Raw genomic sequence first — 13,033 nt, 5'->3', positions numbered from 1 at the left:
GAACATGTATAGGACTAACTCTGTGTTGGTTGCCTTCATGCCAAACAAGATTTCATAAAGTGCCACATAAGGAGATACAGGTGGCTAGATGTTTATCAAAGATTTAGGTCTTAAAGGCAGACAAAGAGACAGAGAAATTTAGGAAGGAATTCCAGTATTTAAAGTTTATTATAAATAGTTTTAAATTCTCTTACCCGGCTCATACCTCACCACAAATGCAAAACCAGTAGCAAATCATTCCCATTAAATTTTAGTTTGGCTTCATGAGATGATTTAATTATCCTCCTGTATATCAATGGGTCATCTTCACATGGATTTCAGTGCTGCTGTCTGCTGTCAGGGCAACTCATGTGACCTTGCCAATTTTATCCAATACTGAAGAATATTTTTTTAAAAATCACTTTTATTCAAAATCTCTTTGAAATTAACATTAATGCAAATGCATTGAGTGCCAACATGAAAAATACACAACAGAACTGTTTAGGATACCATTAAAAACATATTTAATACCTCAAAACCTAATTATCATTCATTATCAGATTAACAATTAGCATCTAGTGTAAACGTGGATGCGCTAGAAGGTCATTATGTAGTCAAGGTGAGACAAGATTTACATACACTTTTGATGTTTATTGTGACTTAATCAATTAACTCCAATCCACAAAATGTATTTCTTGAACTGGAAACTCCTTCAGTGGAGAGTATGCTAAGTGGGAGTGGAATTGAAAGAAAGTTTATCTGATTGACAAGACTTTTTTTTTCCTTTTTCAGCCACTGTCTGAATCACAGATGTTCTTGTCCCTTCCGCATGAATATATACCATGTGATGTTTATAGATTGTCTGATTTGCTGCTCCAACATTTCTAATTTATAAACCAGCAATAGAGTCCAGAGATAATTGTCAAGGCTCATTTAATCCCACAAACTAGTCAAAATGTTTTTGTTGGATTTTTAACTGCTCACTTTCTTTTACTGTTTGAGCTCAATTTAATGAATGGAACAGCAAACCTATTAAAATAATAGGCATAGAGCCATACAAGATGGAAACAGGATCTTTGGCCCACCATGTCCATGTTAATCAACAAACCCCAAACTATACTAATCCCATTTACCTGCACTTCGTCCACAGCCTACTGTACCCTGGCATTTTAAGTACTTTCCAGATGAATCTTAACTCTTGTGAGAATACCCGCCTCCAGCAACCTCTCAGGCAACAGATTCCATATTTCTACCACTCTCTGGTAAATTTTTTCTCAGATCTCTTCTCAACCACTTGCCCTTCACTTTCAACTTACACCTCCTGACCTTTGAGACATCTGCTGTGGGGACAATATTCTCACATTGTATATGCCTCTCATAATTTTATACCACAATCAGATCTCCCCACACCCTCCTGTACTCTATATAAAACAAACTCAGCTTATCCATTCTCTCTTCACAACTGAAACTTTTCATCCCAAGCAGCATCTTCTACTGAATCTTCTCTGCATCCTCTCCAGTGCAACCATGCCCTTACCATAGTGTGGTGACCAGAATTACACATAGTATTCCACCTGTGGCCTAACCAATATTTTACAAGGTTGCAACAAGATCACATTGTTCCTGTACTCTACACTGTGACTAATGAAAGCAAGCATTCCATATGCCTTCTTCACTATCCTGTCTACTTCTTTTGACGCTTTCAGAGATCTATGGACTTGTACGCCAAAGTTCCTTCATCCCTTGGCACCTCTCAGGGACCATTGTGCATATTGTTTTCTTATTAGATCTCCCAGAATGCATCACCTCACACTTATCAGGATTAAATTCCATCTGACTTTGCTGTGCCCAATTTATTAGCTGATCAATATCAGACTGTAGCCTGAGACCATCCTTGTCATTTTCAACAAAGCCACCAAATTTTGTGTGATCTGCAAATTTACTAATTATACATTCTATATGGGCAGCATGATAGCTCAATGCTTAGCACTGCTGCTTCACAGTGCCAGAGACACAGGTTTGATTCCAGCCTTGGACAACTGTCTGTGTGGAGTTTGCACATTCTCCCCGTTTCTGTGTGAGGTTTTTTTCCGGGTGCTCTGGTTTCCTCCCACTCTCCAAAGATGTGTAGGTTAGGTGGATTGGCTATGGGAAATTGCCGATAGTGCTCAGGGATGTGTCGGTTGGGTGCATTAGTGAGGGGTGATAATAGGGTATGGTAATGGGTCTGGGTGGGTTACTCTTTGGAGAATCAGTGTGGACTTGTTGGGCCTGTTTCCACACTGTAGAGATTCTATGATATTCACATCAAGTTGTTAATGTACATTAAAAAACAACAAAGGTCCCAGCTGTAGTGATTATAACGAGGTCATAATCCCCTGATTAGCGCTGTTAAGCTGGTCCAAACAGAGACCCTGACTGACAGATATAAACAGGAGTATCAGACATCCTGACAACCTGGGAGTTGATTCTGACGCGGCTGTAACAGAGTCAAGAATTTTCTATGTATAAATAAAGGGTGATTTGGTAATGGGATTCTGGCCTCTGTGGAGTTATTTCACTCGCACAGATCCCTGTGGTACACCGATGGTCACAGGCTTTCAATCACACACAAAAAAAAACACTCCACCATCATCCTTTGCCTCTTATTTGTAAATGAATTTTGGGTCCAGTTTTCCAATTTGCCCTGGATCTCATGGGCTCTTACCTTTTGGACCAGCCTTCTATGCTGTCAAAGACTTTACTGAAGTCCATGTAAACCGTATCAACTGCACGACCTTTGTCAAGATACTGAGTCATCTTTACACAAAACTCAATTAAATCGAAATGTTTGATATAAACACATTAACTAAAAATACATCAGGGAGGAACTTTTACTTTCCACTTATGATTCAAAACCACACAATTTTTTAACAAAATTGTTCAACAGCTGTGAACATTTCTCATAAGGCCAGCATTTAGGGTAGTGAGCTTAGAAATTGTATTGAGGTATAATATTGCCAAGCAGTTAAGGCATTACCATCTAAACTATTTGTCTTGTTATTTTAAACTGTTTAATTTCCTTATAAGCATTGTAAGTTACAATGGCTAGAGATGGAGGAGGGGACAACTGCTTCATGCTAGGAACAGGTTATCTCTATGTCAGAAGTAACTCAAATCAAATCATGCTGGAAGCAATTTGAGAAGTTAAGCCTATATTTAGTGACATGAGTTGACATTATTTTCCATAAATAAGGAGCAAAAATTAAACTACCACTGCCCACAGGTCAATTATGTTCATTCATTTGTGTCTGCCATAGTCTCAGTGGGCAATTTATTTTGAAGAGTCAAATTGGACTGAAAATGCTAACTGTGGTCCTCTCCTCACAGATGTTGTCACACTTACTGAGTTTCTCCAGCACTTTTTCTCCAGTTTTTCTCAAACCTCCCTCAGTCTACTCAATATCATTCATCCATATAATTGTCCTGCTTCCTCTTTGGTTCTTACCTTCAAATTCTCCTTCAAACATTGCCAGGACAGAGCTATTAGTTCTTTATTTGCAATTTCTCTACTCAACTATCTTTTTATCACTGATTCAACCTAGTAAACCTTGTGATACCTGAAAACTACACTTGATTTAACTTATTCATTTGACTTTCTGTCCATTCGGTTTATTTAGAGCATCCTTTGGCATATATTCAGGCATTTTATATAAAATGCACCAAGAGTTGGTCTGAAATGTTGCCGTTATCCAAGAAATACTTTTCAAAAATACAGTCATTCACTGACAAGCACATAACACGTGGCATACAATGTGATTGTGACTTAGCTGCATTATGACTTATTTCACTCACCTTGGCTTTATATCTTTTAGCAACAGATCTTTATGTTCAGTTGAATGATTCAGTTAGCATCCATAGATTTGTGTTTGGAACACGATTTCATATTTCTACTATTACAGGAAGAACTATGTATTAATACTTATAATAACTATCATATGGATATTCCATTCTTTTGAATATGTTTTTGTTCAGACTGATATTTAGCAGAAAAAAAATTCTTGAATGCAGCAGACCTGAGATCCACTTACTGATCAGAGACTGATCAGCTCCTGACCTGCAAATACTTCATTCAAAAACCTGAGCAGTGTAGTGAGATACACAAGTAAAAAGTGAGAATTAAGCAGCTCAGGCTGTGTTAAGTATTTGTGATATAGTGACTCAATGAGAAAATGTTAATGCTCTATTTTTATTGCTGTAGTTTATGAGATGATTTCAAAAGTTGAACATGCTCTGGCCTAGTAACATATATTGAATGTTTATTTAGTATAACAGGATATGGGAATCTGAGTTTAAGAATTTTAAAATGCTCGCTTATTAACATGTGTTGTTACAATGTTATAATTATGTAGCTAGTTAGATGAGCAAGCTAACCTACGCCATACTGCTGTAAATTACTTCAGAAGGAGTCAAAGGGATATTATATCCAGTGTGGAGAATGGAAAGGTGCATTTTACATTCCTGCATTCCTTGTTTGCTCCCATTTTTAGAATTTGTTGACATCAACTTATTAAGCATCAGTGCAGTTTCCACTGACATTAGCACTGAAAACATCTGGATTGGACATTACAATTTCCTCCTGATCAGGGCTGAGCAACCGGTATGAAACACTTTCTGAAATAATTGAATGAGCCATTCAGTTGGTTCAAACCAGGACAACTATGGCTGTGCAGTAATTGGTGAGCTTGCCATGACAACCTCATCCTTAGAATGAATTTTTAAAGAAATAGGCTCTAAGGACAGGATACTGGGAGAAAATGGGATAGAAAGAAAACCACATTCAATATGACATTCATTAGCATTAAGGAGTACTGATCTTCCATCATTTAAAATCAATTGCCGTAATCATCATTGTCAATCTAGCCAAGGCCCACAATTTATAATTAATATTCAGAAAATCTTCTAGGAGAAAGTGAGGACTGCAGATGCTGGAGATCAGAGCTGAAAATGTGTTGCTGGAAAAGCGCAGCAGGTCAGGCAGCATCCAAGGAGCAGGAGAATCAACGTTTCTGAAGAAGGGCTCATGCCCGAAACGTCGATTCTCCTGCTCATTGGATGCTGCCTGACCTGCTGCGCTTTTCCAATTAATATTCAGAGGCAAGGAACCCGCTGAAGCGCAACCCATCCAGACCCATTCCCCTACATTTACCCCTTCACCTAACACTATGGGCAATTTAGCATGGCCAATTCACCTAACCTGAACATTTTTGGACTGTAGGAGAAAACCACAGCGGCACGGTGGCACAGTGGTTAGCACTGCTGCCTCACTGGCCATGCTAAATTGCCCGTAGTGTTAGGTAAGGGGTAAATGCAGGGATATGGGTGGGTTGCGCTTCGGCGGGGCGGTGTGGTCTTGTTGGGCCGAAGGGCCTGTTTCCACACTGTAAGTAATCTAATCACAGCACCTGGAGGAAACCCACGCAGACACAGGGAGAATGTGCAAACTCCACACAGACCGTTGCCTGAGATGGGAATTGAACCCGGGCCTCTGACGCTGTGAGGCAGCAATGCTAACCACTGTGCCTCCGTGCCGCCCTTAACTCTTACCAGGCGTTAATATGCAACAAACAGGAAGCCTAAGGCTGGATACAGTTCTTGACTTTGCACTGTATTCAACCAACCCAAATTATTAGATGTGGGCATAAAACCTTGTGGTTATAGAGTCATTGACAAGAGGGTGTAACTATGAATGAGGACAGAAGTGAAAAAACCTTAACTCTGGCAATTGCCCAAGAGATTTGAAGCCCTTCCAGTTTGTTTCATGAGAATAAGAGCTACTGGAAAGATGACCCTGGCAGTGTAGAACAGGAAGCCATTCAAGAAGAGGGAGCAAAATGAATGTAGTGGTTGTAGGATAAGTTAAAAATCACACTACACCAGGTTATAGTGCAACAGGTTTATTTGGAGGCACTAGCTTTTGACGTGCTGCTTCTTTATCAGGCAGTTGTGTCGTATGATTCTGCTCCACAACCACAAGCACTATAACCTGGTGTACTGTGATTTTTAACTTTGTCCACTCCAGTCCAACACCGGCACCTCCAAATCATGGATGTAGGAGACAGGGTAGCTTGTGGGATTGACACTGTTCTCTGCAGCATATGTCCAGAAGATTGTGTCTGGTGTCAGTGTTCAGAATATCTATGCTGGAGAAGAACTTGGAGTGGGAGGAAGAGAATGAGTGGTCATGGTACTAATGCCATAGGCAGAAATAGGAAAGAGACTCTACATAGAGAGCTTGAGAATCTCAGCAGTATATTATAAATCTGTACCCCAAATGTACTAATCTCTGGATTACTGCTTAAGACATCTGCAAGTTAGTATTGAGCGAATAAAATTGGAAAAATGAATGCTTGGTCCAAAAACTGGTATGTTAATTAGGGCTTTAAACAAACCAAAGGGTTGAGAAATCAAGGTTTGGGAGAGATACAAAATCCAGGGTTAGAGTTGAGCCAGGTGAGAATGTCACAATTTTGGAAACTAAGGTCAGAGAATGGCAGGAAAGGACAGAGTGGGAAAAATTCCTTAGAATTGGCCAAAAGTCAAAGCTAGGTGTTGCAGAAATAACAAAAATATAAAACTCAAGGCTTTGTATCTAAAAGCAGTAGCCTTTATAGCAGAGCAAACAAATTGAATTAAATAAATATGATCTGATTGTTGTTACAGGGTCATAGCTGCAAGATGTCAAGAACTGGGTTCTGAATATTAAAGGATAATTCAAGACAATTAGGAAGTTAGGTGAAGGTGGCGGAGTAGTGCTACTAATCAAGAATGACATCAGTGTAATAGAGATGTCCTTAGTTCAGGAGATAGGATGTGGAATTAGTTTGGGTGGAGTAGGGGAACAGTAAGGACATGTTGTCACTAGTGGGTGTGATCTACAAGTCTCTTAACAGTGCCCACAATATTTCAGTGAATAACTACCATATTAGTTAATTTGTCAAAGAACAGCCTGACATTGTCATAGACATGGAATCATATCTTACACACAATGTCCTTGACACCATCATCACCATCACCATCACCATCCCTGGATATGTTCTGTCCCACCAGCAGAATGGAGACACTGTGGTACACAGTCCAGTGGAAGTTGCACTCAGAGTCCTCAACATAAAGTCTAATGACTTCATGTTAAACATGGACAAGGAAACCTCATGGGAAGCATTTCTTGTCCATGCCTATTTGCCTTTGAGAAGGTGATGGTGAACTTGTTTCTTAAACTGCTGCTGTCCGTGTGCTGTGCGTAACCTACAATGGGAGGGAATTCCAGGATTTGGATCCAGTTAAAGTTAAGGAACATTGACATATTTCCAAATCAATACAGTGAGTGGCTTGGAGGGGAACTTGCAAGTGGTGGTGTTCTAATGTATCTGTTGAGGAGAAAGTGAGGTCTGCAGATGCTGGAGATCAGAGCTGGAAATGTGTTGCTGGAAAAGCGCAGCAGGTCAGGCAGCATCCAGGGAACAGGAGAATCGACGTTTCGGGCATAAGCCCTTCTTCAGGTATCTGTTGCCCTTGTCCTTCCAGATGGAGATGATTGGAAGGTGCTGTTTAAGAACCTTCAGTGTATTTAAAGAATTATTAAAGCAAGGCTAAAAATAAGTATGCATATTCAGATTTTAAGTGACAGCTATGAGCTCTCCCTCAGTTACTGTTTGGCAGTATAGCAAAGGATGTGTGTAAGATTATTTTCCAGTTGGTTATTTTAAAATATTTGGTTGAGAATGTCTCCACTTGAGAAAGAATGAAACAAACAGAAATGCATTGTTAAAAGCCGCAAATCAAGTGCATGTTTGGAGTCATACTTAACAAATTTCTTTGTTTTTATGTCTCACAAGTACTTTTCAGCCTGTCCTGAAAGGTGGTCGGTTTAAAGAAACCAACACAGATCACTGTCGCCACACTTGGCTCCAGGAATGGTGTGACAGACTGAGAACAAAACTGAATGCCTGTTAATGGATATGATAGACTGAAGAAATCACTATAAGGCCTACCTTAATGGACAATAATACAGTGCATTCTGTAAACCGCAGAGGTGACTAGGGCACTCTTTATTTTACAATTTCAAAGTTAGCAGATAAGCACACTTACAGTGATGCATTGCATTCTGATAACATTCAGTTATCAGGCTGCAAGCTGCACCCGATACTGTATATTTCACTTATAAATTGCATTTATATGGCCTGTTTAATGTTGCAAAAGTCTCAAAGCATCTCACAGGAGCATCATTAAATATAGTATGGCACTGAAGCAGATGAAAGGTAGCTGGATAGCTGGACAGCTAGTTTGCAATACAACATGATTACCAACCGTGTGGGTTCGATTCCTACACTGGCTGAGGTTATGGCGTAAGACTCTCCCCTCACTCGAGGCATGATGATCCTCAAGTTAATGCGAGAGCAGCCTTATGGTCTGATTGGACTATGGTGACCTTTTCCTTTATAAGGTGGTATCAGGACAGGTGACCAAAAACATTGTAAAAGAGTCAGGCTTAAAGAAGCATCTTAAAGGAGAAGAGAGGTAGAGAGGTAAAAATGTGGAAAAGTTTCGGGAAGAAATCTTAAGGATTTATGGATGAGACAGCTGATTGATATGCAGCTGCCAATGGTGAAGTAACTCAATTAGGCATGTGCAGGATCGAGGGATTGCAGGAATGTGTAAACAAGGAGAAGCTAGGCATTTCCAAACTGGGAGCCGAAGACATTGAGAAACAAATTTGTAAGGGCATCTCAGTTATCTGTAAGAATGATAGGGTGGTTATGGTAGGGGATTTTAACTTTCGAAACTTACACTGGGACTGCCATAGTATTAAGGGTTTAGATGAAGAGGAATTTGTTAAGTGTGTACAAGAAAATTTTCTGATTCAATGTGTGGATGTACCTAATAGAGAAGGTGCAAAACTTGACCTACTCTTGGGAAATAAGGTGACTGAGGTGTCAGTGGGGGAGCACTTTGGTGCCAGCGATCATAATTTTATTAGTTTTGAAATAGTGATGGAAAAGGATAGATCAGATCTAAAAGTTGAAGTTCTAAATTGGAGTAAGGCCAATTTTGACAGTACGAGGTAAGAACTTTCAAAAGCTGATTGGGTTGGAAAATGTGAAGCCTTCAGAAATGAAATAATGAGAATCCAGAGCAAGTTTATTCCTGTTAGGGTGAAAAGAAAGGCTGGTAGGTATACGGAATGCTGGATGACGAAAGAAATTGAGGGTTTGGTTAAGAAAAGAAGGAAGCATATGTCAGATATTGACAAGATCAAGTGAATCCTTAGAAGAGTAGAAAGGCAGTAGGAGTATACTTAGAGAAATTAGGAGGGCTAAAAGGGAACATGAGATAGTTTTGGCAAATAGAGTTCAGGAGACTCCAAAGGGTTTTTACAAATACATTAAGGACAAAAGGGTAACTAGGGAGAGAATAGGGCCTCTCAAAGATCAGCAAGGTGGCCTTTATGTGGAGCCGCAGAAAATGGGGCAGATACTAAATGAGTATTTTGCGTCAGTGTTTACTGTGGAAAAGGACATGGAAGATATAGAATGTAAGGAAATAGATGGTGACATCTTGAAAAATATCCATATTACAGAGGAGGAAGTGCTGGATGTCTTGAAAGGTATAAAAGTGGATAAATTCCCAGGACCTGATCAGATGTACACTAGAACACTGTGGGAAGCGAGGGAGGTAATTGCTGGACCTCTTACTGAGATATTTGTATCATCAATAGTCACAGGTGAGGTGCCAGAAGACTGGCAATCATGTCTCACAAACTTGATTGAGTTTTTTGAAGAAGTAACAAAAAGGATTGATGAGGGCAGAGTGGTAGATGGGATCTATATGGAATTCAGTATGGCATTCGACAAGGTTCCCCATGGGAGACTGGTTAGCAAGGTTAAATCTCATGGAATACAGGAAGAACTCACCATTTGGATACAGTACTGACTCAAAGGTAGAAGGCAGAGGGTGGTGGTGGAGGGTTGTTTTTCAGATTAGAGGCCTGTGACCAGTGGAGTGCCACAAGGATTGGTGCTGGGTCCACTACTTTTTAGCATTTATATAAATTATTTGGATGTGAGCATAAGAGGTATAGTTAGTAAGTTTGTTGATGACACTAAAATTGGAGGTGTAGTGGACAGCGAAGAAGATTACCTCAGATTACAACAGGATCTTGATCAGATGGGCCAATGGGCTGAGAAGTGGCAGTTGGAGTTTAATTTAGACAAATATGAGATACTGCATTTTGGGAAAGCAAATCTTAGCACGACTTAATGGTAAGGTCCTAGGGAGTGTTGCTGAACAAAGAGACATTGGAGTGCAGGTTCATAGCTCCTTGAAAGTAGAGTCGCAGGTAGATAGGATAGTGAAGAAGGCGTTTGGTATGCTTTCCTTTATTAGTCAGAGTATTGAGTACAGGAGTTGGGAGATCATGTTGCAGCTGTACTGAATATTGGTTAGGCCACTATTGGAATATTGGGTGCAATTCTGGTCCCCTTCCTATCGGAAAGATGTTGTGAAACTTGAAAAGGTTCAGAAAAGATTTACAAGGATGTTGCCAAGGTTGGAGGAGAGGTTGAGTTGTTTTCCCTGGAGCGTCGGAGGCTGAGGAGTGACGTTATAGAGGTTTATAAAATCATGAAGGGCATGGATAGGATAAATAGACAAAGTGTTTTCTCTGGGGTGGGTGAGTCCAGAACTAGAGGGCATAGGTGTAGGGTGAGAGAGGAAAGATATAAAAGAGACCTAAGGGGCAACTTTTTCATGCAGAGGGTGGTACATGTATGGAATGAGCTGCCACATGAAGTGGTGAAAGCTGGTACAAGTGCAACATTTAAAAGGAATCAAGATGGGTATATGAATAGGAAGGGTTTGGAGGGATATGGGCAAGTTGCTGGCAGGTGGGACTAAATTGGGTTGGGATATCTGGTCGGCATGGACGAGTTGGACCGAAAGGTCTGTTTCCATGCTGTACATCTCTATGACTCTATGACATTATGACAAAGGAAACCAATGATCCAGAAGCTCACTATTGGGTTAAGACTAACCCTTTCAATCAAGATGTTGCTGATCCCTAGGCTTCTGTGTTACACATCAGAATTCAACATGACATATACCTTGAAGGGTAAGACCCACAACAAGGGAGCTGTGCTTGAAGGTTACAATCACAGAAAATAATTTTGTCTACACTGTAAATGCTCTTTTAAGGATAATAAAATGAGTAGATTTCCTTTTAGAAACAGTTCATTTGTTTTATTTTTTATTCATTCATGGGATGCGGGCGATGTATGTTGGAGCAAAATTTCTTGCCTGTTCCTAATTCCCCTTGCAACGATGGTGGCGAGCTGCCTTCTTAAAATACTGCAGTCTATCTGATGCAGATACACCCATGGTGCCCAGAGGTATGGAATATGGAGTTGACCTGTGACCATTATGGAATGGGAATGTAGTTCCAAATCAGAATGGTACGTGGCTTGAGGGGAGCTTATTCCTGATGGTGTTCATTTGTAATATCATGCAGTTCTGATGAGGGATAATATATCTGAAACATTTACTGATATGTGGTATGTTTTCAGAAACTTTCTATTTAGTTTTCCTCTAAAGGTTTAATGACTTGTGGTCTAAAATCCAAAATTAACAAAAATAGCTGCCCTGTCCATTAACCTGCCTAACTCAGTCAAGATTAGAGTGGTGCTGAAAAAGCACAGCAGGTCAGGCAGTATCCAAGGAGCAGGAAAATCGACGTTTCGGGCAAAAGTCCTTCATCAGCTTTTGCCCGAAACGTCGATTTTTCTGTTGCTCAGATGCTGCCTGACCTGCTGTGCTTTTCCAGCACCACTCTAATCTTGACTCTAACTTTCAGCATCTACAGTACCCACTTCTGCCTGCCGAACTCAGACTCAGTCTTGGATTATGGCTTGGAAATCAGAAGATTGTCATTTCAAATCCCTGCTGATTTGTACATGCTCTGGACTGATACTAATCACAAGGAGACACTTCAGTGAAGGACAGAGGAAGTGTTACAATGTCAGTGTTGCTATAATTCCGATGAGGTATTAAAGTATCACTTCTGTGTGCCTCCTATAACCTCCTCAAGGACTGAGTACAGCATGATATCCATGTCAGATGCCAAGTTAACTGGCCTTTAGTTTCCTTATTTCTGCCTTCCTCCCCTTCTTGAAGAGAGGGTTTATATTTGATACTTCCCAGTCAATTGGAGCATTAGCAGAATTTAGCAAGTTTTGAAAAATTAACACCAATGCATCTACCACCTCACTAGCCATATCTTTCAATGGTTCTGTGCATGGGAAATCATGCCTGACAAACTTGATTGAGGTTTTTTGAGAATTTAACCAAACAGTTAAGGGGGCAGTGCAGTACATGTTGTCCACATGGACTTCAGTAAAGCCTTTGACAAAGTTCTGCATGGTAGACTGATTACTAAACTTAGATCACATTGGATTTCTGGAGAACTTACCAATTGGTTATAAAATTGGCTTAATGACAGGAGACAGAGGGTGATGGTGGAGGCTTGTTTTCCAGACTGGAGGCCTGTGAATAGCAGTGTTCTCCAGGAATCACTCCACTAGTGTTTGTCATTAATGTAAATGATTAGATGACAGTTTAGGAGGTATGGTTAGTAAGGTCGTGAATGACAACAAAATTGGTGGTATAGTTGGCAATGAAGAACATTATCTGAGATTACGAAGGGATCTTGATCACTTGGGCCAATGGGCTGAGGATTGACAAATAGAGTTGAATTTGGATAAATGTATTTTGGTAAAATGAACATGGACAGGACTTGTACAGTTAGTGCGTAGTATTGTCAGAGAGACCTCGGCATTCAGGTATATCATTCTTTGAAAGTTACATCACATGTAGATAGGCTGGTTAAGAAGACATTTAGCATGCTTTGCTTCATTGCTCAGATCACTGAGTATAGGAATTTGGATGTCATGTTGAGGTTGTACAGAACATTGATGAGGCCACTTTTGGAGTACTGTGTGCAATTCTGGTCATCCTGTTATAGGAA

General features: G+C 40.2%; 1 protein-coding gene across 1 annotated transcript in view; it reads right to left on the bottom strand.

Moving 5' to 3' along the window:
* LOC122556498 (exocyst complex component 1-like) overlaps window positions 1-321 on the bottom strand; it is a 41,563-nt gene extending 41,242 nt beyond the window's left edge. Inside the window, exon 1 of the mRNA XM_043703197.2 lies at window positions 195-321. The gene's annotated coding sequence lies outside the window, so the exon portion shown is untranslated. The remainder of the gene's footprint in view (window positions 1-194) is intronic.
* Window positions 322-13,033: the final 12,712 nt, after the last annotated feature.

This window comes from Chiloscyllium plagiosum, unplaced genomic scaffold (genome assembly GCF_037043375.1).
Source record: "Chiloscyllium plagiosum isolate Xiang-an unplaced genomic scaffold, Cpla_swu_hap1 HiC_scaffold_16, whole genome shotgun sequence".
Taxonomy (NCBI): Eukaryota; Metazoa; Chordata; class Chondrichthyes; order Orectolobiformes; family Hemiscylliidae; genus Chiloscyllium; species Chiloscyllium plagiosum.
Note: the sequence above shows the minus strand (reverse complement) of the source record. Positions and strands in the feature narration are given on the sequence as shown.